Source organism: Entelurus aequoreus, linkage group LG19 (genome assembly GCF_033978785.1).
Source record: "Entelurus aequoreus isolate RoL-2023_Sb linkage group LG19, RoL_Eaeq_v1.1, whole genome shotgun sequence".
Classification (NCBI taxonomy): Eukaryota; Metazoa; Chordata; class Actinopteri; order Syngnathiformes; family Syngnathidae; genus Entelurus; species Entelurus aequoreus.
The window spans coordinates 12,559,655-12,582,440 of record NC_084749.1 but is presented as its reverse complement, the minus strand read 5'-3'; the positions used below and the strand labels follow the sequence as shown (position 1 = coordinate 12,582,440).

Below are 22,786 nucleotides of genomic sequence, written 5' to 3'. Positions count from 1 at the left end.
AAACAATAAAAATCATTATTAATGTTTTTACTTGGTTTTTTTTCAAACTATTTTTGTTATTGGCACCAGCGAAGAAAAATCCATAAATTAGCCGCTCTGTCTTAAAAGCCGCAGGGTTCATAGTATAGGGAAAAAGTAGCAGCTTATAGTTTGAAATTAAACTTTTGGCCTTTTGACAGCTGTAATTTAAAGAATGCTGGTTTAATTATATACCCTAACAATGGCTTTGATGCACGATTACATCGTCTGTCAGTATATAGCCCCTGAAGACACGGCCAGAGCAACAGTAACATGATAAAGAGGCACCCATGAATAGAGAACTGTGAAATACAGAGAGTGTGGTTGAAACTAGAGAAGAGATGATATAGTGGGTTAGAGCATGTATGAGTCCACTGTGTAAAGGGCTACCAGCGTTGCAGGCGAGCTGCTCAGTCAAGAAAAGATGAGCAAGGAGAATAGGCTGTTAACAACATAGTGCTAAAGGAAGTCAATGCTAAAATATTGCTAGAAGGTGGGCAGTCAAGAGGATGAGGGCTGCTAAGAAATTATAGTATACAAATGGGGCGGAAGCAACTGAGATCTGCATATGCTTTGTGACATTTACATATTTTAGTCCCTTTATCATTACTTGTAATCTCCTGAGAAACAATGTTCTCTGCAGTGGTAATTTGTGTTTTGGATAACAGGGCTTTTTTTTAAATGGTCAAGGAAATGACCGGAAACAAATATCGACTACAGAGGATGCTGCTTCTCAGGAGGATACAGCGTAATATTGGAACATACACAAAACACAATATAATGTATACACCGTGTGAAAAGGTTTGCTATTTGTCAACTTTCACCACTTTTGTGAATTAACACAAATAATATCTCAAATAAACTGAAATAAAAATATGAATTCATTGCTCATCACAAATACTTACCTGCATATCAGTAGATGAAATTGAATACATAAATGTAACCTTGGTTATGAATCAAACAGTGTTATGATGAGGCAGAATTTCTAGGATTCAATTCAATGGCACATCCTCATAACTTGCTGCCTACTGAAATGATTTTTTTTTATTTAAACGGGGATAGCAGATCCATTCTATGTGTCATACTTGATCATTTCGCGATATTGCCGTATTTTTGCTGAAAGGATTTAGTAGAGAACATCAACGATAAAGTTTCAACTTTTGCTCGCTGATAAAAAAAAGTCTTGCCTGTACCGGAAGTAGTGTGACGTCACCGAAGGAAGGACTTCTCACAATTCCCCATTGTTTACAATGGAGCGAGAGAGATTCGGACCGAGAAAGCGACGATTACCCCATTAATTTGAGCGAGGATGAAAGATTCGTGGATGAGGAACGTTAGAGAGAAGGACTAGAATGCAGTGCAAGACATATCTTTTTTCGCCCTGACCGTAACTTAGGTACAAGCTGGCTCATTGGATTCCACACTTTCTCCTTTTTCTATTGTGGATCACGGATTTGTATTTTAAACCACCTCGGATACTATATCCTCTTGAAAATGAGAGTCGAGAACGCGAAATGGACATTCAGTGACTTTTATCTCCACGACAATACATCGGCGAAACACTTTAGCTACGAGCTAACGTGATAGCATCGTGCTTAACTGCATATACAAACAAAAGAAATAAATCCCTGACTGGAAGGATAGATAGAAAATCAACAATACTATTAAACCATGGACAGGTAACTGCACGGTTAATGCTTTCCAGGCTGGCGAAGGTTAACAATGCTGTTGCTAACGACGCCATTGAAGCTAACTTAGCAACCGGACCTCACAGAGCTATGCTAAAAACATTAGCTCTCCACCTACGCCAGCCAGCCCTCATCTGCTCATCAACACCCGTGCTCACCTGCATTCCAGCGATCGACGGTGCAACGAAGGACTTCACCCGATCACAGATGCGGTTGGCGGCCCGGAGACGGAGGAAGTTAAGGTGAGTTCGCTATCCATCTCTCAGTCCTCCTGGTTGTTGCTGTAGTCCGCCGCTAATACACCGATCCCACCTACAACTTTCTTATTTGCAGTCTCCATTGTTCATTAAACAAATTGCAAAAGATTCACCAACACAGATGTCCAGAATACTGTGGAATTTTGAGATGAAAACAGAGTTTTTTGTATATGATTCAACTTTCGTACCAACCCTTGACGTCACGCGCATACGTCAGCATAAAAAAACGTTTTCAACCGGAAGTGTGGCAGGAAATTTAAAATTGCACTTAATAAGTTAACCCGGCCGTATTGGCATGTGTTGCAATGTTAAGATTTCATTATTGATATATAAACTATCAGACTGCGTGGTCGGTAGTAGTGGGTTTCAGTAGGCCTTTAATGTTCTTCTCTCTAGTGCAGGGCTATTCAAATCAATTGTTTTGGGAGCCACGTTTACAGAAAGCTTAGGACCGGGGGCCTGGGGGACAGACTAGTTCCTCCACTGTTAATCTTATTTTGTATATCAAATTAAATAGAATAGAATATAACTTTGTCATTGCACATAAAAAGTATAACGAAATTAGTTTTCAATACAGCCCGTCCAACAGGCCTGGCCCTAACCAATCTGGCGCCCTAGGCAAGATTTTAGGTGGCGCCCCCCCACATCGGCAGTGAAGTGTGTATACTCACAAGAAACCGAATAGCTTTGTCTTTGACCTTTTTGTTTACTTAAAGAAATTACATTAACATATTATATGAGAATGTTATGTTATGATTATCTTTAACCGAATCACAGCAGCGCTCAAATTAAAAAACAGCATTCCCTCTCATGTGATATTGCTTAATTAACATTAATGATGTGCACTTTAACAACTAGGCTTACAACTATACCTAATATACAAAGGGGTGGAAAAGTGACTATTACCTGCAGGGCAAACATTAGCTAACCAGAAGGCAATAACAATGTCAACAAAAAACACCTGCTTAAAAGATCTAATACAAATGTCCCTGAGGAATGTAAGGTGGGAGTACTGTAATTACCTAACGTTACATTATTATTTTCCATAACAATTTAGCCCCCTCCACAATATTAACCCGACGTTAAAACAGAACTAGCTATTTATTGATTAGCAATTGCCGAATCATGTAGCATTAGCTTAATGCTAAAAAGCCAGGTTACTATCACATTCTGTTACAGACAAATAATTTCATGCAGGCTAACGTTACCTACCTGCTACCTGTGTCTTTTTCTTGTTTCTCCTCCTCTTCTTTTCTATTTTTTCTTCCCTGGGCACCTGACAGTTTTGGCCGTTTTGACATCTTGTGTTGATTTTTTGACGTGGTGAGTCCAAAAAGAGTCATGATACGGGAAGGGAGGGGGCGCACCGTAATGTTGTAACAAATAATATTTCTATTAAATAGGCTTTACTTTGCATTTTAATTAACGTGGGATTATTTTTTGTATTTAGAAATAATAGTACCAACTTTTTTTTTTTTTCTCCAACATTTGTGGCACTGGCGTGACGCCCCCTGATGGACGGCGCCCTTAGCATTTGCCTATACGGCCTATGCCACGGGCCGGCCCTGCCGTCCAAGAACAGACATACAACATACAGTTGCAGGAGTTTACAGAACAGGAAGACTAATGGGTCACCACCTGGCTGTGACCCGTAAGAAGTAAAAAGGAAAGACAAACATGGGCTAGGAGGAGAAGAAATAATCAACTAAACTCCTATGTGTGGAAGGTATGTGTGCATATTTGTGTAGTAGTAGTCCCTGGGTGTGTGTTTGTCCATAAGGCTGGAAGTGGCCATGTTCGGCATCACGGAAATGAGTCACCATCCCAGGTGTCTTTGAAGAAGGGCGAAAGGATTCAGACCGTCTTTCGCTGCAATGTTCTCACTGCCGTGTTTACTGCATGACCCTGCCAAGGCTAATGTCAAATTGTTGATAAGGATTGTTTAGGTTTTGGCAAGAAAACCCATTCCAATGATTTGTCTGCTCTTGTTGTCTGTTCTGGCTCTCAAATTGATCATCATTTTGCCTTGCAGAGTGAAAGCTTCTCCGAGATGTTATCTAATTTGCAATCTGAAATTGCCAAAGTCTGAGTGCGCACAGCTCTGCCCAGCTCATCCATCACAAGGGGCAGTTTTTGGGCTCCTAGAACAGCTGCCATCGTCTTCTGAATTGGTCAATAGATCAGAGCAACGCTCAATCCAATCAGCAGATGACCTGTTACCACAGTTCCTAATAGATATATAGCTTCAATGTATTTGACGGAAATAATCACCCTGCACACAACTCTCTACTTCTCCCTAATGTCCTTTATGTATCTAGCAGCAAATGTTCCATCAGGACAGGCAGGTTGCCCCGAACATGAGCTTCTCATCATAAGATCTTGTCAATTGAGTTGAGAGACCAGTCTATCAATTCCATGTTTTAGATTTCTTAGAGTCTCTCAGAAAGTTAAGACAAAACAAGAACATGGACACAAAAAATGCAAAGCAGGAGAAATAAAGTAAAAGTATGGGAAGCGTCTGCCTTCGTTGAAAGGCAAAAAAAGAAAAAGAAACAACTGAATAAAGTTCCGTAGAACCAACGTCTTCTACAGTGGAGAGTTGATTTGTGTCAGAGTTAGGAGTGTTCTGCTGTTTTTAAAGACTTTCTGTCTCACAAGTTTTTTAACTTAACCCGTGGGCCACCAGTTGAATGCCGCTAATGATGAAAAATAAACCGTTCCAACCTTGAGGAACACTACAAGTATAACTAAAATAGTTGAACAAATGACTAATGACTGCCTCTGAAGTAAACAAGGTACAGCAACACCATAAATGGTTAACTGCCAAAAAGGAGAGGACTTAAAGGAAAACTGCACTTTTTAAAAATGTTGCTTGTCATTCACAATCCCTATGTAAGACAAGAACACACATTTTTTTCTTTCTTCATGCATTCTCGTTTGTAATATACAGCAACAATGGTGGCTAACAAAGGTAAAGGGAGTCATCTATTGCACCCATCCATAAAGCCCTCCAGAAAAACATCCGAAAACCGGCAAATTACTAAATACTGTATACATTAACCAAGTATTAGCATTGTTATTATAAGCACAAAGGCAGAGGGACTACTTTTAGAGGCGCCGTTATCCCAAAGAGGTAACGAGCTAATGCAGTTATTGACATATTGAGCCTGTGGGCTGCTGCATCGCCTTTGAGTTGGTAAAAGTTAATTATAGATTGTAAATCATGTGTCTCATTTGTATAGTAGCAGTTTTTGGACATAAACCGAGAAGTTGCTCAACTTTGACATTCAACTTAGACCCGGAGATTGCGAGAATGACACGAAAAGACGCTCGTTTCGCACATTTTTTTTTGCCTGGGTGAGGATTATGATTAATTCTTCATCTAAACGGGAACATATGAACATCCATCCCATCAGTCGGCATCTGAGTGAGAGCAGACATTGTACAGTAAGTGTTAGTTGTATTATGTTCGTAGTTTGTATTTCTTGTTCAGCACTTAGCAATAATGCTACTTTCTGGTTCTGCTAAACACTCAGCTTCTAAAAATTTTAGGTCATCCTCCGTATATTCAGGCTCAAAAACATGAGGTTCTGCATCATCATTTGTCCCAAAAAAATAATTGTGGCTCCCATGAAGTCTGCAACAATGAGTTGTAGTTATCAAGGAAACAACGAACATTGTGATGCGTCCTTGAAATTAATGCATCACTGTATGCTTAAAATAACCAAATTACGGTAAATATTACATTGTACTATGAACATGCCTGTTTCCACATTACATATATACTTACAGTGTGTATATAAAACGTTGTTGGAGGTTTTTTAGAGCATATAGAGGTAGTTAGATTACCTCCATTGCTAGAAAAAAAAAACATGAGTGTTTTCTCTCACAAATCGCACCTCATCGCAGGGCCAACACAGATAGACAGACAACATTCACACTCACATTCACACTCTAGGGCCAATTTAGTGTTGCAAATCAGCCTATCCCTAGTTGCATGTCTTTGGAGGTGGGATGAAGCCGGAGTACCTGGAAGGAACCCACGCAGTCACGGGAAGATCCACACAGAAAGAATCCGAGCCCATAGATCAAACCCAGGATCTTCTTATTGTGAGCCACCAGCACTAAACCTTTTTTCCACCGAGTGTGAATAATCGACAAAATTCCAAACAAAGTGCAGTTCCTCTTTAAAAGGATTGCCTGGAGGAGCGCCTCAGTTATGTGAAACACAAGTTTGGACTCCAGTGTTTTATGTTTGCTGGTGTAACGGGAGCCAGCCAGTGTGGCTGTGCCAGAGTACAACTTGCTGCTGGGCTGCCAGCTCGGGCTTTTAGTCCAGGCCCGGAGATTGCGAGAAAGACACTTGCCTTTCATACATACGACTAGGCTTTGCGTCCCCGTGCGGACGGGGATAAAAGCATGGGGCCGAACCAGCTGGGTTAAGTGTAACAGGGGCCAACTAATGTGGCTGTGCCAGCTGTACGTTAGTAAACCTCACTCCCTGACAACCTTAGGAGTGGTACTGGCTGCTGGGCTGCCAGTTTGTGCTTTCAGCTCAATGGTCAGCACACTCACCTCTCATACGAATGACCAGGGTTTCCGTCCCTGTGCGGAATGGGAAAGGCAGGGGGAGCAAACCAGCTGACACTAGCAAGGTTAAAATGTCAATGCAAGGAACTGCCAAGGTGTTTGCAGTGGTCCAGGTTCCTTATACAACAGGAGTACTTCAGTGTTTTTGGAAATTTTCTACAAAACTGTTTTTCTCCCAAGTTTTGAACTGAATTCAGGGGTCGGGATGGTGTCATTTCCGGGCCTAATTTGGCACTCCGGCCACCAGTTGAAGTTATAGTGTAACTTAGGCCTTCTTTGCCCACTCAAAAACTTGTATCTGAGTATATTAGTATGCAGTAGTTGTGATGGTCTCCCATATAGTTATATAAAATGATTACCATAAAACACTGTACATGGTGGACAGACGGCAGGAAGATCAGTCCTATCAACACACACTGACACTATGTCACGGCGGGGTTTGTTCTCCCGAAATGCAGACGGACCACTCCGGACATGGCGTGCAGGTAAAAACATGATTTATTCTTAAAAAGTCAAAACAGCACCAAAAACAGAAAACTAGTCGAAGGAAAACACGTGCCGATCGCATTTGAAGCTAACACTTAGCGTAGGCTCAAGACAAGGCGTACTCACGTAACAGGAGCATGAAGCAAACAATGACGCCAGGCCGACTGACTGGCAAAGGCAGGCTTAAATAATGCCTCTGATTAGTGCTCGGTTAGCAGGTGAGCGGCCGAACACTAATCAGAGACAGGTGAACATAATTAGCAACCATGGCAACCAAAACAAACTCAGGGAGGTGCACACACAGGAACTAAAAGGAGTCCAAAACTAACAGAGCATAACTACACATAACATGATCTAGACCACAGATCATGATACACTATTCTCCCTTCAACTTAATCCGATTATTATCAGTTGTTTATTATCAACATTGATCAACTTAGTCTACAGGTCAACCACGTGATATCGAGAAAAATAAAAGAAGATCAAATGGGAAAAGAAAAAATATGACTGTTTCTGTCTGTCATCATCCTGACTAGAAACCCCACTTTTACGAAACCAGTGAAGTTGGCACGTTGTGTAATTCGTAAATAAAAACAGAACACAATTATTTGCAAATCCTTTTCAACTTATATTCAATTGAATGCACTGCAAAGAAAATATATTTCATGTTTGAACTGAGAAACGTAATTTATTTTGCAAATGATCATTAAAGGCCTATTGAAATGAAATGTTTTTATTTAAACGGGGATAGCAGATCCATTCTATGTGTCATACTTGATCATTTCACGATATTGCCATATTTTTGATGAAAGGATTTAGTAGAGAACAACGACGATAAAGGTCGCAACTTTTGGTCGCTGATAAAAAAAAGCCTTGCCTATACCGGAAGTAGCGTGATGACACCAGAGGAAGGACTCCTCACATTTTACCATTGTTTACAGTGCAGCGCGAGAGATTTGGACCGAGAAAGCGACGATTACCCCATTAATTTGAGCGAGGATGAAAGATTCGTGGATGAGGAAAGTGAGAGTGAAGGACTAGAGAGGCAGTGCAGGACGTATCTTTTTTCGCTCTGACCGTAACTTAGGTACAAGGGTTCATTGGATTCCACACTTTCTCCTTTTTCTAATGTGGATCACGGATTTGTATTTTAAACCACCTCGGATACTATATCCTCTTGAAAATGAGAGTCGAGAATGCGAAATGGACATTCACAGTGACTTTTATCTCCACGACAATACATCGGCGAAGCTCTTTAGCTACTGAGCTAACGTGATAGCATCGGGCTCAAATGCAGATAGAAACAAAATAAATAAATCCCTGACTGGAAGGATAGACAGAAGATCAACAATACTATTAAACCATGTACATGTAACTACACGGTTAATAATTCCCAGCCTGGCAAAGCTTAACAATGCTGTTGCTAACGACGCCATTGAAGCTAACTTAGCAACGGGACCTCACAGAGCTATGATAAAAACATTAGCGCTCCACCTACGCCAGCCAGCCGTCAACTGCTCATCAACACCCGTGCTCACCTGCGTTCCAGCGATCGACGCAAGGACGAAGGACTTAACCCGATCATCAGTGCGGTTGGCGGCTAGCGTCGGCTAGCGCGTCTGCTATCCAAGTAAATCCTCCTGGTTGTGTTGCTACAGCCAGCCGCTAATACACGATCCCACCTACAACTTTCTTCTTTGCAGTCTTCATTGTTCATTAAACAAATTTCAAAAGATTCACCAACACAGATGTCCAGAATACTGTGGAATTTTGAGATGAAAACAGAGCTTTTTTGTATTGGATTCAATGGGGTACCAATACTTCCGGTTCAACGATTGACGTCACGCGCATACATCATTATATATAGACGTTTTCAACCGGAAGTTTAGCGGGAAATTTAAGATTGCACTTTATAAGTTAACCCGGCCGTATTGGCATGTGTTGCAATGTTAAGATTTCATCATTGATATATAAACTATCAGACTGCGTGGTCGGCAGTAGTGGGTTTCAGTAGGTCTTTAACTTAGAATTTAATGGCAGCAACACATTGCAAAAAGTTGGCACAGGGGCATTTTTACCACTGGCCTTTCCTTTTAACAACACTCGGTTAACATTTGGGAACTGAGGAGACCAATTTTTTAAGCTTTTTAGGTGGAATTATTTCCCATTCTTGCTTGATGTACAGCTTAAGTTGTTCAACAGTCCGGGGTCTCCGTTGTCGTATTTTACGCTTCATAAGGTCTGGACTACAACAGCGTGGCTTTTACTATGAAGCCACGCTGTTGTAACATGTGGCTTGGCATTGTCTTGCTGAAATAAGCAGGGGTGTCCATGATAATGTTGCTTGGATGGCAACATATGTCGCTCCAAAACCTGTTTGTACCTTTCAGCATTAATGGTGCCTTCACAGATGTGTAAGTTACCAATGCCTTGGGTACTAATACACCCCGATACCATCACAGATGCTGTTTTTTTAACTTTGCGCCTAGAACAATCCAGATGGTTCTTTTCCTCTTTGTTCCAGAGGACACAACGTCCACAGTTTCCAAAAACAATTTGAAATGTGGACTCGTCACTCCACAGAACACTTTTCCACTTTGCATCAGTCCATCTTAGATGAGCTCGGGCCCAGCGAAGCCGACGGCGTTTCTGGGTGTTGTTGATTAATGGCTTTCGCTTTGCATAGTAGAGTTGTAACTTGCACTTACAGATGTAGCGACCAACTGTAGTTACTGACAGTGGTTTTCTGAAGTGTTACCGAGCCCATGTGGTGATATCCTTTACACACTGATGTCGGTTTTTGATGCAATACCGCCTGAGGGATCCAAGGTCACGGGCATTCAATGTTACATGCAGTGATTTCTCCAGATTCTCTGAGCCTTTTGATGATATTATAGACCTTAGATGGTGAAATCCCTAAATTCCATGCAATAGCTTGCTGAGAAATGTTGTTCTTAAACTGTTTAACAATTTGCTCACACATTTGTTCACAAAGTGGTGACCCTCGTCCCATCCTTGTTTGTGAATGACTGAGCATTTCATGGAAGCTGCTTTAATACCCAATCATGGTACCCACCTGTTCCCAATTAGCCTGTTCACCTGTGGGATGTTTCAAGTAAGTGTTTGATTAGCATTCCTCAATTTCCTCCGTCTTTTTTGCCACTTGTGCCAGCTTTTTTAAACATGTTGCAAGCATCAAATTCCAAATGAGCTAATATTTGCAAAAAATAACGTTTTTCATTTCGAACGTTAAGTATATTGTCTTTGCAGTCTATTCAATTGAATATAGGTTGAAAAGGATTTGCAAATCATTGTATTCTGTTTTAATTTACGATTTACAAAACTTCACTGGTTTTGGGGTTTGTACACAAAACTTTAATGGTTTTGAGACGCTCTGTTAAGCAACGTTATTATTGTGTATAAATATATACCACATTGTATTTTACTGTCTGACATTAATCCACACTCACTCAGCTGCGAACCGATCCAGTGAGAGCTGCAGATCCTGGCCAGATGAAGCTATCAGGACCACATCATCTGCAAAAAGCAGAGACCTAATCCTGCAGCCACCAAACCAGATCCCCTCAATGCCTTGATTGCGCTTAGAAATTCTGTCCATAAAAGTTATGAACAGAATCGGTGACAAAGGGCAGCCTTGGCAGAGTCCAACTGCAGCTCTCACTGGATCGGTTCGCAGCTGAGTGTGAAGCGACTGGGATGAGAATCAGCACCTCCAAGTCCGAGTCCATGGTTCTCGCCCGGAAAAGGGTGGAGTGCCATCTCTGGGTTGCGGAAGAGACCCTGCCCCAAGTGGAGGAGTTCAAGTACCTAGGAGTCTTGTTCACGAGTGAGGGAAGAGTGGATCGTGAGATCGACGGGCGGATTGGTGCGGCGTCTTCAGTAATGCGGACGCTGTATCGATCCGTTGTGGTGAAGAAGGAGCTGAGCCGGAAGGCAAAGCTCTCAATTTACCGGTCGATCTACGTTCCCATCCTCACCTATGGTCATGAGCTTTGGGTTATGACCGAAAGGACAAGATCACGGGTACAAGCGGCCGAAATGAGTTTCCTCCGCCGGGTGGCGGGGCTCTCCCTTAGAGATAGGGTGAGGAGCTCTGCCATCCGGGGGGAGCTTAAAGTAAAGCCGCTGCTCCTCCACATCGAGAGGAGCCAGATGAGGTGGTTCGGGCATCTGGTCAGGATGCCACCCGAACGCCTCCCTAGGGAGGTGTTTAGGGCACGTCCGACAGGTAGGAGGCCACGGGGAAGACCCAGGACACGTTGGGAAGACTATGTCTCCCGGCTGGCCTGGGAACGCCTCGGGACCCCCCGGGAGGAGCTGGACGAAGTGGCTGGGGAGAGGGAAGTCTGGGCTTCCCTGCTTAGGCTGCTGCCCCCGCGACCCGACCTCGGATAAGCGGAAGAAGATGGATGGATGGATGGACATTAATCCACTCTTATGCAGTTTCCAGTACAGCCATTTTCTCATTTGATATAAAACTAATCAAATTACAAAATATGAGGCTCGATGAGTTCTTAATTACAATTTTTGGAACACATATATTACTAACAAAACATGATGCTTACAGTGCTTATCCCTTTTACTTAATGAGGACACAGCATCAGGAAGTGGGGGTTCAGAATTTTGCTCAAATATGTGTTGTGGTGCAGCTGAGGCTTTGGGTTAAGGGAAGACCAATCTACCACCTAAGCCAGGTCACTTTTTAATCAATGTTGTATTGGTTGTGACATAAAACAAAACACTTACTAATACTATTCATTTCCTCAGATACACTATATTCACTGTAGTAAAAGATTTACTTTTACCAGTTGGCAAATGTTTGCCGTTTTAGGCTCCAAAACAGTGTGGAAGTTAAAACAGTGTCATTGACAATTTACTTACAAATTCACACATAAAGGCTACTTCGTCAACCGACACTGTACTTATAGAGAGAATGCAGGTGTAGCACTTGAAGAGAACCCACACAAGTGCAGGCCGAACATCCATAATTTTCTACCGCTTGTCCTTTTTAGGGCGGCGGGGGGACTGGAGCCTATCCCACCTGCACTCGGGCGAAGACAGGGTACACCCTGGAAAAGTCGCCACCTCATTGCAGAGCCAACACAAATCCAAACAGAAATCTTCAGCACTTAAAGGGGATGTTTGCAACCTTTAAGCAGCTGCCTAAAGGGTGCTAACCTTCAAAAGTGTTGTCAGGATTGTATCCTGCCTGATAATTTTCGAAGTCGGCCGTGACCGTAGGATGCAGAGAAAGCAGGCAAAGTGCAGGAAAAAATGTATATAATGATAAAACAAAAATCGTGCAGCAGGATAATGCACAGGAAAGAGAGCGAAAGGTATGCAACATGGAAGCACAAAGCAAAAAGCACAAATGACAAGCCATCCAGAGGACAGGACTGGCATATGAAGCATCCTGATTGGCCACCAGGAACAAGTGTGTCCTGATGGCCAATCAGAGACAGGTGAAGAAGCTGAAATACATAGGGGAAAATAGGAACTAGAAATAACAAAACAAGAGTCTTAACACAGGAAATAATAGAGAAAGCACAGGAAAAGAACAAGAGTCCGAACCTGTCATGTAGGATCATGACACTGTCCTCTTCCGGGTTTGAGGACGTAAACTACGCCACATGTAACACACACACTCACACACACACACACACACACGCACGCACACACACACACACACACACACACACACACACACACACACACACACACACACACACACACACACACACACACACACACACACACACACACACACTCAGTGTAGTCTTTTTTTTTATTAGCTTTTGATAGCAAGTTGTCAAAGTTTAGCTAGTATGTTAGCTATCATTGAATGTATAGCCTATTGTAACAACATGACTGCAAATTGTTAGTTTCTTCTCTCGGCCTGCTTTTGCGTGTATTCACATGCTTCGAGCGTGTATGAGTGTACAAAACAGCCGTGAGTGACAGACTAAACACCAGACTTTTCCCCCAGGCCAATGAGCATTTTTCTATTTCAATCATTAGCAACTGTGAAGAATATAGATATTTTAGAATTGAATATGTTCTGTTAAACCACAAATTGTAAGAAACTAACCGGTAGGATATGTCGTTCAATCGGGCACCGATCAGTATCAGACGATTTTCTTGAAAAAGTATGTGTTTGCTATTGCCAGATAATGCCTTTCAATGCTGATCACAAATGCAGATACCCTCTGGCTGATGTTGCATTTATTCTTAGTTCCAAGGCTGACAAGCTAGCAGCTAATTATGTATCTCAAAATACAGTAAGAGTCGCTCTTAAGTTAATAATATTCACCTCTATTATGACAAATAAACTGCAATTCTTAATATGTTAAGTATCATTATCAAGTATTAGGTCAAGGCTAAACATGTTACACACAGACAGCAAGCAGGAGCGACATGCTAATAGCCAAGCTAGCCACTGAGGTAAAAAAAAACAACACCAAGAATTAAGTGTTTCATAAAGTTTAAACAGTGTAGATGGAACCAGGTTACAGCAGAAAGTAAGCAGATATTAACAGGAAATTAACATGTAGTTTATAAGAGTCGAGTCTCACTGTTGGTCTGTCAGTATTATCACAGCCAGACGTACACAACACGTAAGAGGGCGGATCGATCCATAAAGTAGTGCTGTCGACACCAAGGGTAATATCAGTATGTCATTGATACTAGGGGTTTGTATTTTCTCCCAATCATTTTTATTTTGTTTTTGGTCATGTTTACAAATTCAGAGAGTATGTTCCTGAACACAGGAGGACTTTGAGGGCAAAAATTATCTCAATTAGTATTACCTAGTTGACCTAGTTGTGATCAAATAATTGTTTGTAATAAAAGATAATGACAAACTAGTTTATTAAATATTGTGTTGATATTGTGAAACTGTCAATAGCACGCACCACAAATACATTAAAAAATTCACAGTTAATACATGCATCGTATTGGTATCCGATCTGAATCATGGATGATCGTTATTGGCAGCATAAAACCCTGATCGGAACATCCCTACTAGCTGGTAGTAATTTTCTTTAGGTCATTGTCTTAGTGCAGCAGATATTTAAGGGTTGTGTGTGTGATGCATCAAAAATCATGTATTGGATCATAATTCCCAGTGTAGTTTGTGTGTCAGTCAGTATGTTTCCATGCACTAAATTAGTCTGATTTCTCAAATATTTCAGTTTCTTCTATTTCCACGCCTAAATGTAAAGACCCAGTTTCCATGCTCCATCTCTAATGCGACTGCTGGCCATACGCTGTGTGCCTCCCGTACATTAGGCCGCAGTGTTTTTCAACCTTTTTTGAGCCACGGCACAATAAAAATCCAGAGGCACACCACCAGCAGAAAATGCTAAAAATTATACTCAGTAGCCTATATTGACAATATAAAGTCGTTCTCATCAAATACCTGACTCAATTATTCGATATCAATTCAAACCATAACTATAAACATCAATGCATTACTAATTGTCTTGTCTCAAAGTAGGCAGACAAAGCAATTAGCTACCTGCTGCCACCTACTGATATGACAGAGTATTACATGGTTAATCTGCTGATCTGTTCAAAGAACTCCGGCTTATTAGTGATTCCCAGAGCCCAAAAAAAGTCTGCGGGCTATAGAGCGTTTTCTATTCGGGCTCCAGTACTATGGAATGCCCTCCCGGTAACAGTTAGAGATGCTACCTCAGTAGAAGCATTTAAGTCCCATCTTAAAACTCATTTGTATACTCTAGCATTTAAATCAGGGGTGTCAAACTCAAATACAGAGTGGGCCAAAATTTAAAACTGAACAAAGCCGCGGGCCAAGGTTAAACAAATTAACCTTTTTGATAGGGACCAAAACAAGTTTTGCATTAAATATTGAAGAAGCAAGGCTTATATAACTTTATAGTGACATGCAAAATCGAGTTTCAAATAATAATAATTAAAAAAAATATATATCAATGGCATATCAAATAAAATTTAAATAAACATTTAATGCACTGCTTTTAACGTCCTCTACGAGCTGACGTCACGTCCGCTTTTCATCCCTTCTAACAACGTGCCCGCCCAGTCACAAGATATGTGCGGCTCCTGTACGCACACACGCGTGAATACAATGCATACTTCATCAACAGCGATACAGTTTACACTGATAGTGGCCATATAAGCAACTTTAACATTGTTAGAAATATGCGCCACACTGTGAAACCACACCAAACAAGAATGACAAACACATTTCGGGAGAACATCCGCACAGTACCACAACATAAACACAACAGAACAAATACCCAGAACCCTTTGCAGCAGTAACTCTTCCGGGACGCTACAAGGTGTGTGTGTGGGGGGGGGGGGGAGGTTGGAGGTAGCGGGGGTGTATATTGTAGCGTCCAGGTGTTGTGCCGGATAATGGGGTGGGGGAGAGGCACACAGCAGTCGATGCTGGGCCACAACATTAGGTACACCTGCAGACTGCAGCACGGATTTCATATTTCATTCATTCACAACTCCTCCAACACGAACATTATTGTTTTTGCACTTTTGGCTTCTTATTGAATAACTTTTTTAAATAGATTCAATCTTGCACGTGGAAACTTTAAGTGTGGGCTTTAGTTGATATAACACTCCCGTCAGGAGGTGCATTCTACGCCTGGGGGTGCATTATCCGGCACAACACCTGGACGCTACAATATACACCCCCGCTACCTCCAAAACCCCCCCACACACACACCTTGTAGCGTCCCGGAAGAGTTACTGCTACAAAGGGTTCTGGGTATTTGTTCTGTTGTGTTTATGTTGTGTTACTGTGCGGATGTTCTCCCAAAATGTGTTTGTCATTCTTGTTTGGTGTGGATTCACAGTGTGGCGTATATTTCTAACAATGTTAAAGGTTTTTATACTGGCACCATCAGTGTAACCTGTATCGCTGAAGATCAAGTATGCATTGCATTCACTTCAGTGTGCGTGCCACAGCCGCACATATTATGTAACTGGGCCAGCACTTGTTGGACTGGACAAAAAGAGGACGTTACAATTCTCGGGAGGGTCACTGAAATTTGGGAGTCTCCCAGGGAGGTTTGGCAAGTATGGGAATTAGCGGTGTACCGCGGCACCTCCGCTGTATTTAATCGGCGGGCCAGCTCTAGTGTTAATTTAATATCACCTCACGGGCCAAGTGAAGTTACACGGCGGGCCAAATTTGAGACACCCATGCTTTAAATAGACCCCCTTTTTAGACCAGTTGATCTGCCGTTTCTTTTCTTTTCTCCTCTGCCCCCCTCTCCCTTGTGGAGGGGGAGTTACACAGGTCCGGTGGCCATGGATAAAGTGCTGGCTGTCCAGAGTCGGGACCCGGGATGGACCACTCGCCTGTGCATCGGTTGGGGACATCTCTGCGCTGCTGACCCGTCTCCGCTCGGGATGGTTTCCTGCTGGCCCCACTATGGACTGGACTCTCACTATTATGTTGGATCCACTATTGGCTGGACTTTCGCTGATATGTTGGATCCACTGTGGACTGGACTTTCACAATATTATGTCAGACCCACTCGACATCCATTGCTTTCGGTCTCATCTGGGGGGGGGGGGGGGGGGGGTACCCACATATGCGGTCCTCTCCAAGGTTTCTCATAGTCATTCACATCGACGTCCCACTGGGGTGAGTTTTTCCTTGCCCTTATGTGGGCTCTGTACCGAGGATGTCGTTGTGGCTTGGGGAGCCCTTTGAGACACTTGTGATTTAGGGCTATATAAATAAACATTGATTGATTGATTGATCTCTAGACAGCAGAGACATTCAACAATGACACATTAATTTGGTGAAATTGCACATTTTCCCATGACATACCAGACGATATCTCAAAGCACACTAGTGTGCCGCGGCACAGTGTTTGAAAAACACTGCACTCTGAGGCGATTGTTGTCATTCAGCTTGTTTAGCTATGTGCGAATGTAAATAGGGGCAGTACGGTGGAAGAGGGGTTAGTGCGTCTGCCTCACAATACGAAGGTCCTGGGTTTGATCCTGCGCTCGGGATCTTTCTGTGTGGAGTTTGCATGTTCTCCCCGTGACTGCGTGGGTTCCCTCGGGTACTCCGGCTTCCTCTCACTTCCAAAGACATGCACCTGGGGATAGGTTGATTGGCAACACTAAAATGGTCCTAGTGTGTGAATGTGAGTGTGAATGTCGTCTGTCTATCTGTGTTGGCCCTGCGATGAGGTGGCAACTTGTCAAGGGTGTACCTCGCCTTCCGCCCGATTGTAGCTAAGATAGGCTCCAGCACCCCCCGCGACCCCGAAAGGGATAAGCGGTAGAAAAAGGATGGATGGGATGAATGTAACTAGAAGAAGAAAATGCTACATTCTACGAAGAAGAGCTAGTAACTTTCAAGCTATCTAATTAAAAACAACAACTTCCTACTGCTATTTAGGGCCTAATTTAATAAGATATAAACACCATGTGGTAATCAGCGTGTGCAGACAATAAAATTGCGGTGGGGGTGCAGACCACCTTATTTAAATAAGGATTTTGCGTGTACTATATGGGCCGGGCATCACCACGGAAGCACTCTCATTTACTGCACATTCATGTTATAATGCGCCTACCTGCGGCGTTTTCAAACAAACAGGAGACATTTTTTATGGGCATTTTAGCAGCAGTCGTGCAGTGCATCTACATTGACACCACTTTTGTTTCTTTTTTTCTTAACCACTAAAGGTGCAGGGTGGGAGGATGCACTTACTCTGCTCAAAATGCAAAAATGCATACTTTATATAAGAAATGTAATATATTTTCTATTTAAAAAAATGTATGTCATAAAAAAATAAAATAAAGGAAACCAAAATGCATCAATTAAATTTGTTTCATTCAGCCCCGTAAGTCCTCCAGCAGCTATAAAATGATGTAACTGGATAGATGATATGTCTAATATGTTTTATTTACCATCCAAAATGTTAACACTCACACATAAGATGGAAGATTCTCGTCTCCTTTGCAGCACGAACGCTGATCCCGCAGCCGTGTTTGGTTATTATGATCGTCATACAAAAAGATCACTATTTTGGTGAACTGTTTTGACTATTTACTGTTAATACAAACTACCGAGTGAATTATTTTCAATTGCTGATTTACATGTCAATGATGTTGACGCTAAACAGTCACAGTGTCAGACCTGTTGCTGTGAAATAACCCTACAACCTGAATCTGTCACTTTGAACAAACTACCTCATGTTAAAGTTAAGTTAAAGTACCAATGATTGTCACACACACACTAGGTGTGGTGAAATTTGTCCTCTGCATTTGACCCATCCCCTTGATCACCCCCTGGGAGGTGAGGGGAGCAGTGGGCAGCAGCGGTGCCGCGCCCGGGAATCATTTTTGGTGATTTAACCCCCAATTCCAACCCTTGATGCTGAGTGCCAAGCAGGGAGGTATTGGGTCCCAATTTTATAGTCTTTGGTATGACTCGGCCGGGGTTTGAACTCACAACCTACCGATCTCAGGCGGACACTCTAACCACTAGGCCACTGAGTAGGTGTCCACTTCATCATCCTTTTGCTCTCCTCACCCCTACGCTATTATCTTACACATACTAATTCTTAAGTACTTGTTTATATTCTAGTTAATTGGTAATATTTATCGTTTACATTTTTCAAGGAGAACACAGTCTACCAAGTCAAATTCCATGTGTTAAACATACCTGGCCAATAAAACTGATTCTGATGATTTGAATGAATTAGATTGATGTTGTTTTGAAATCATGTGATCTACCATTATTTAATATTGTTGTTTACTGACTAATAAAACATGCACATATTGTTTTTCATTTGTATTAATTTTATTGTGTATACAGACAAGTTTTAGTGTCAAAATATGGCTGTTTGGAGGTTTCTCTCCATCAATCTCTCGTCCGGTCGGGAGGTGCTAGCGTCATGTCACATATTCAAAGCGTCTTTCTTTGATAACATCCTGACACTTATTAAACAGGTGTTTTTAATCATACATTTAAAATTATTGACTTAGTTTACCTTCTTTATATTTACTTTGTATACTTGTTGGTGTAAACAGTTGCCCCCGCCCCGCCTGTCGGCTTGTTCTTCCTTACATTGTTGATGTAATAAAGACGTATAATAAAGGCATGTTGGTCCTATACCGTGTTTTAAAAGCCAAACATGATCAGATTAAGGTGGTTTAATAAGAAATATTATTTTGAGATGAATACTTTGAGATAGACAATTTATTGTGCATGGAAATTGTGAAAGAGCGATTTGAAAAACAATTTTTTAAAATGTTAATCTTCAAAAAATGTTTATGATTTGTTATGCACACACACATGCATGTCATGCTCAGCTTGGTGATCAGTGCAACATAATCACCATGACAACGGTTGATGCCGCCTACAGTGATGGCAAACTGAAGGGCAGTGGTCCGAATTGTAAACATTTTCTATAAATGAATCCACTGATCACCTCTCCAAACAACAATTGATATTTCAAAGATGAAGCCAGGGCAGCACGGTAAAACGGGTTAGTGTGTGTGCCTCACAATACAAAGGTCCTGGGTTCGATCCCCGGGCTTGGTGTCTTTCAGTGTGGAGTTTGCATGTTCTCTAGGTGACTGCGTGGTTCCCTAAGGGTACTGCGGTTGCCTCCCACCTCCAAAGACATTTACCTGGGGATAGGTTGATTGACAACACAATTGGCTCTAGTGTGTGAATATGAGTGTGAATGTTGTCTGTCTATCTGTGTTGGTCCTGCGATGAGGTGGCAACTTGTCCAGGGTATACCCCGCCTTCCACCCGAGTGCAGTTGGGATAAGCTCCAGCACCCCCCGTGACCCTGAGAGGGACAAGCTGTAGACAATGGATGGAAGATGAAGCCATAGTGTTCTTACGCACAAATATGAAAGTGCCCTGTCCATTTTCAGTATATACAATACTGTAACCACTGTAACATACTGTAACAAGGCTTATTAAATACACAGACCATAGTGCCTTGAAAGTATCAAACATCCATCCATCCATCCATTTTCTACCGCTTATTCCCTTCGGGGTCGCGGGGGGCGCTGGAGCCTATCTCAGCTACAATCGGGCGGAAGGCGGGGTACACCCTGGACAAGTCACCACCTCATCGCAGGGCCAACACAGATAGACAGACAACATTCACACTCACATTCACACACTAGGGCCAATTTAGTGTTGTCAATCAACCTATCCCCAGGTGCATGTCTTTTGGAGGTGGGAGGAAGCCGGAGTACCCGGAGGGAACCCACGCAGTCACGGGGAGGACATGCAAACTCCACACAGAAAGATCCCGAGGCCGGGATTGAACTCACGACTACTCACGACCTTCGTATTGTGAGGCAGACGCACTAACCCCTCTTCCACCGTGCTGCCCATTATCAAACATGTTAGATGGCAAAAGAATACTAATAAAACTAATGAAACTTCTGGCATTCCTTGTGGCGCTGAAGATTTGAAGCTTTGAAATGCGCTAATGAAACATGACATATAGGGCAGAATGGCTTGCCATTACGTTCAACAAAAAAAATATAAACTCTCCCACTCTGTTAAAAATGTCCTGTGTTCTTCTTTATATTTCCGTTTTGCTGTGCTTTTTTCCCCTGCCATTTTGAGAGGGAACTTGTCACAAATTGTTTACTACTGTGATCTCACGCACATGCAAGTTTGACGTCACTCAAACCGGCTTCGGCTTCTTCTTCTTATGTTAGACTGACCATACGTCCTCTTTTCCCCGGACATGTCCTCTTTTGCTGGGCTGTCCGGGCGGGGTTTCTTAAATGCCTCAAATGTCCGGCATTTTGAGTTAGGGTTGCGTGTATTTTCAATGTACGTCCAGGGTTAAGAACGGGTTAAAAACAAAACAATCTGTAGAGGCGAGCGCACGCAGCAGCATTCGTGAGAGAGTGGCAGAGCACTACAAAGCACAAAACAGCTGTGCAGGGCGAGAGCTCGTCTGCTGTGTTTTGTTGAAATACAATTAACTTGTTTTGAGGCATTATTTATGTTTACATTGTATACAAGAGGTTATTTGGAATATTTCTACCTCTGCACTTTTTCTAAAACTGTGAATGTAACAGAATATAAGTGTGACTTATTTTGTTATACTGTCAAGCAGTGTTGGCGTTACCACACATTTTGTGTGTCTTTTTACGCATTGAAATCGGAAAGGCCGCACAATTCCTGAAGCCCGCGCGTCACCCGGACGCAGATTTTTTTTTTTTTACCTACTGCCCGGTTTGCTTGTTTTTTTATTGTCTCGATTATCGCTTTCTGTCAGTATTTTCTTTTGTTTATATTTGCCGGGTCAAATTTCCGTCCCCGTTTATTGCGTTTTTATTGGACATAAATTTTGATTCGCCGAAAGTTTTATCAATGACAAATACTGCCTCAGTTTGCACTCTGACACGTTTACCGCGGGGGCTGTCAAAATAAAGACTTCATGGTAAACACTAAGGCACTAATAGAGTTGTTACACCTTTCCTGCTTCCGGCTCCCAGACCATAGTCGAGGAGCGCAGGGGAGACATTCCTCCAGGGCCGATGTACTTCGGGGGTAACACCCTTCACTTTACTCGGCAGTGGGTCTTTACAGCTCCGGACTTGAGAGTGAATGACAAGACCGGCGATTTGTTGCAACTTTGTGGCTTTACTGGTGTCTTGCACGCACCCATCCACCAAGCTACTAGCACCTGCACCACTCACTGTTACCGCTCCCTCACCTCTCTCGCCCACCCACTCACTGACGTCACTCACCTCCCATGCTGTCATATCTTAAAGGGCTACACACACATCTCTCATAACAGAGATAAGAGCCGCATGAAACCAGCCAAAGAGCCGCATGAGGCTCGCGAGCCGCGGGTTGGCTAGGTCTGTATTAAACCATATTATCATTAAACCTCACAAATGTTTTACTAATGTCCCTTTTTAAGCATCTCTCTCTCCATCAATCAATTCACTACTCGGGCTGTCTATCCCTTCTACCTCCATTTCCTGTGACCACTAAACACCTCTTTAAGGCTTTCAGAGCTCCTTCTTAAGCGCCACGATGACTTTCATACCTCTGTTTTACCACTCATCAATTATACACCAACAGGGTGGGGATATATAAGAGAATCACTGCAAAGCAAAACAATGGACAACAGAAGGGTTAGACCTTAAAGGCCTACTGAAACCCACTACTACCGACCACGCAGTCTGATAGTTTATATATCAATGATGAAATCTTAACATTGCAACTCATGCCAATACGGCCAATACTTTAGCTTACAAAAGGGCAATTTTAAATTTCACGCCGAAGTATACTGCTGAAAACGTTTCGGTAAGATGACGCTTGCACGTTACGTCACGGATTGTAGAGGACATTTTGGGACAGCATGGTGGCCAGCAATTAAGTCGTCTGTTTTCATCGCAAAATTACACAGTATTCTGGACATCTGTGTTGGTGAAGCTTTTGCAATTTGTTCAATGAACAATGGAGACAGCAAAAAAGAAAGCTGTAGGTGGGAAGCGGTGTATTGCGGCCCGCTGCAGCAACACAAACACAGCCGGTGTTTCATTGTTTACATTCCCGAAAGATGACAGTCAAGCTTTACCATTGGCCTGTGGAGAACTGGGACAACAGAGACTCTTACCAGGAGGACTTTGAGTTGGATACGCAGACGCGGTACCGTGAGTATGCAGCTGCGGCTTCCAAACATTTGATCGCTTGCCCGTACGTGC

The 22,786-nt window shown here is 42.5% G+C and overlaps 1 protein-coding gene across 6 annotated transcripts in view; it reads right to left on the bottom strand.

The window, feature by feature from the left end:
- The window catches only part of LOC133635118 (discs large homolog 1-like protein), a 210,285-nt gene that overhangs the window by 79,105 nt on the left and 108,394 nt on the right, over positions 1-22,786 (bottom strand). The window lies entirely within an intron of this gene.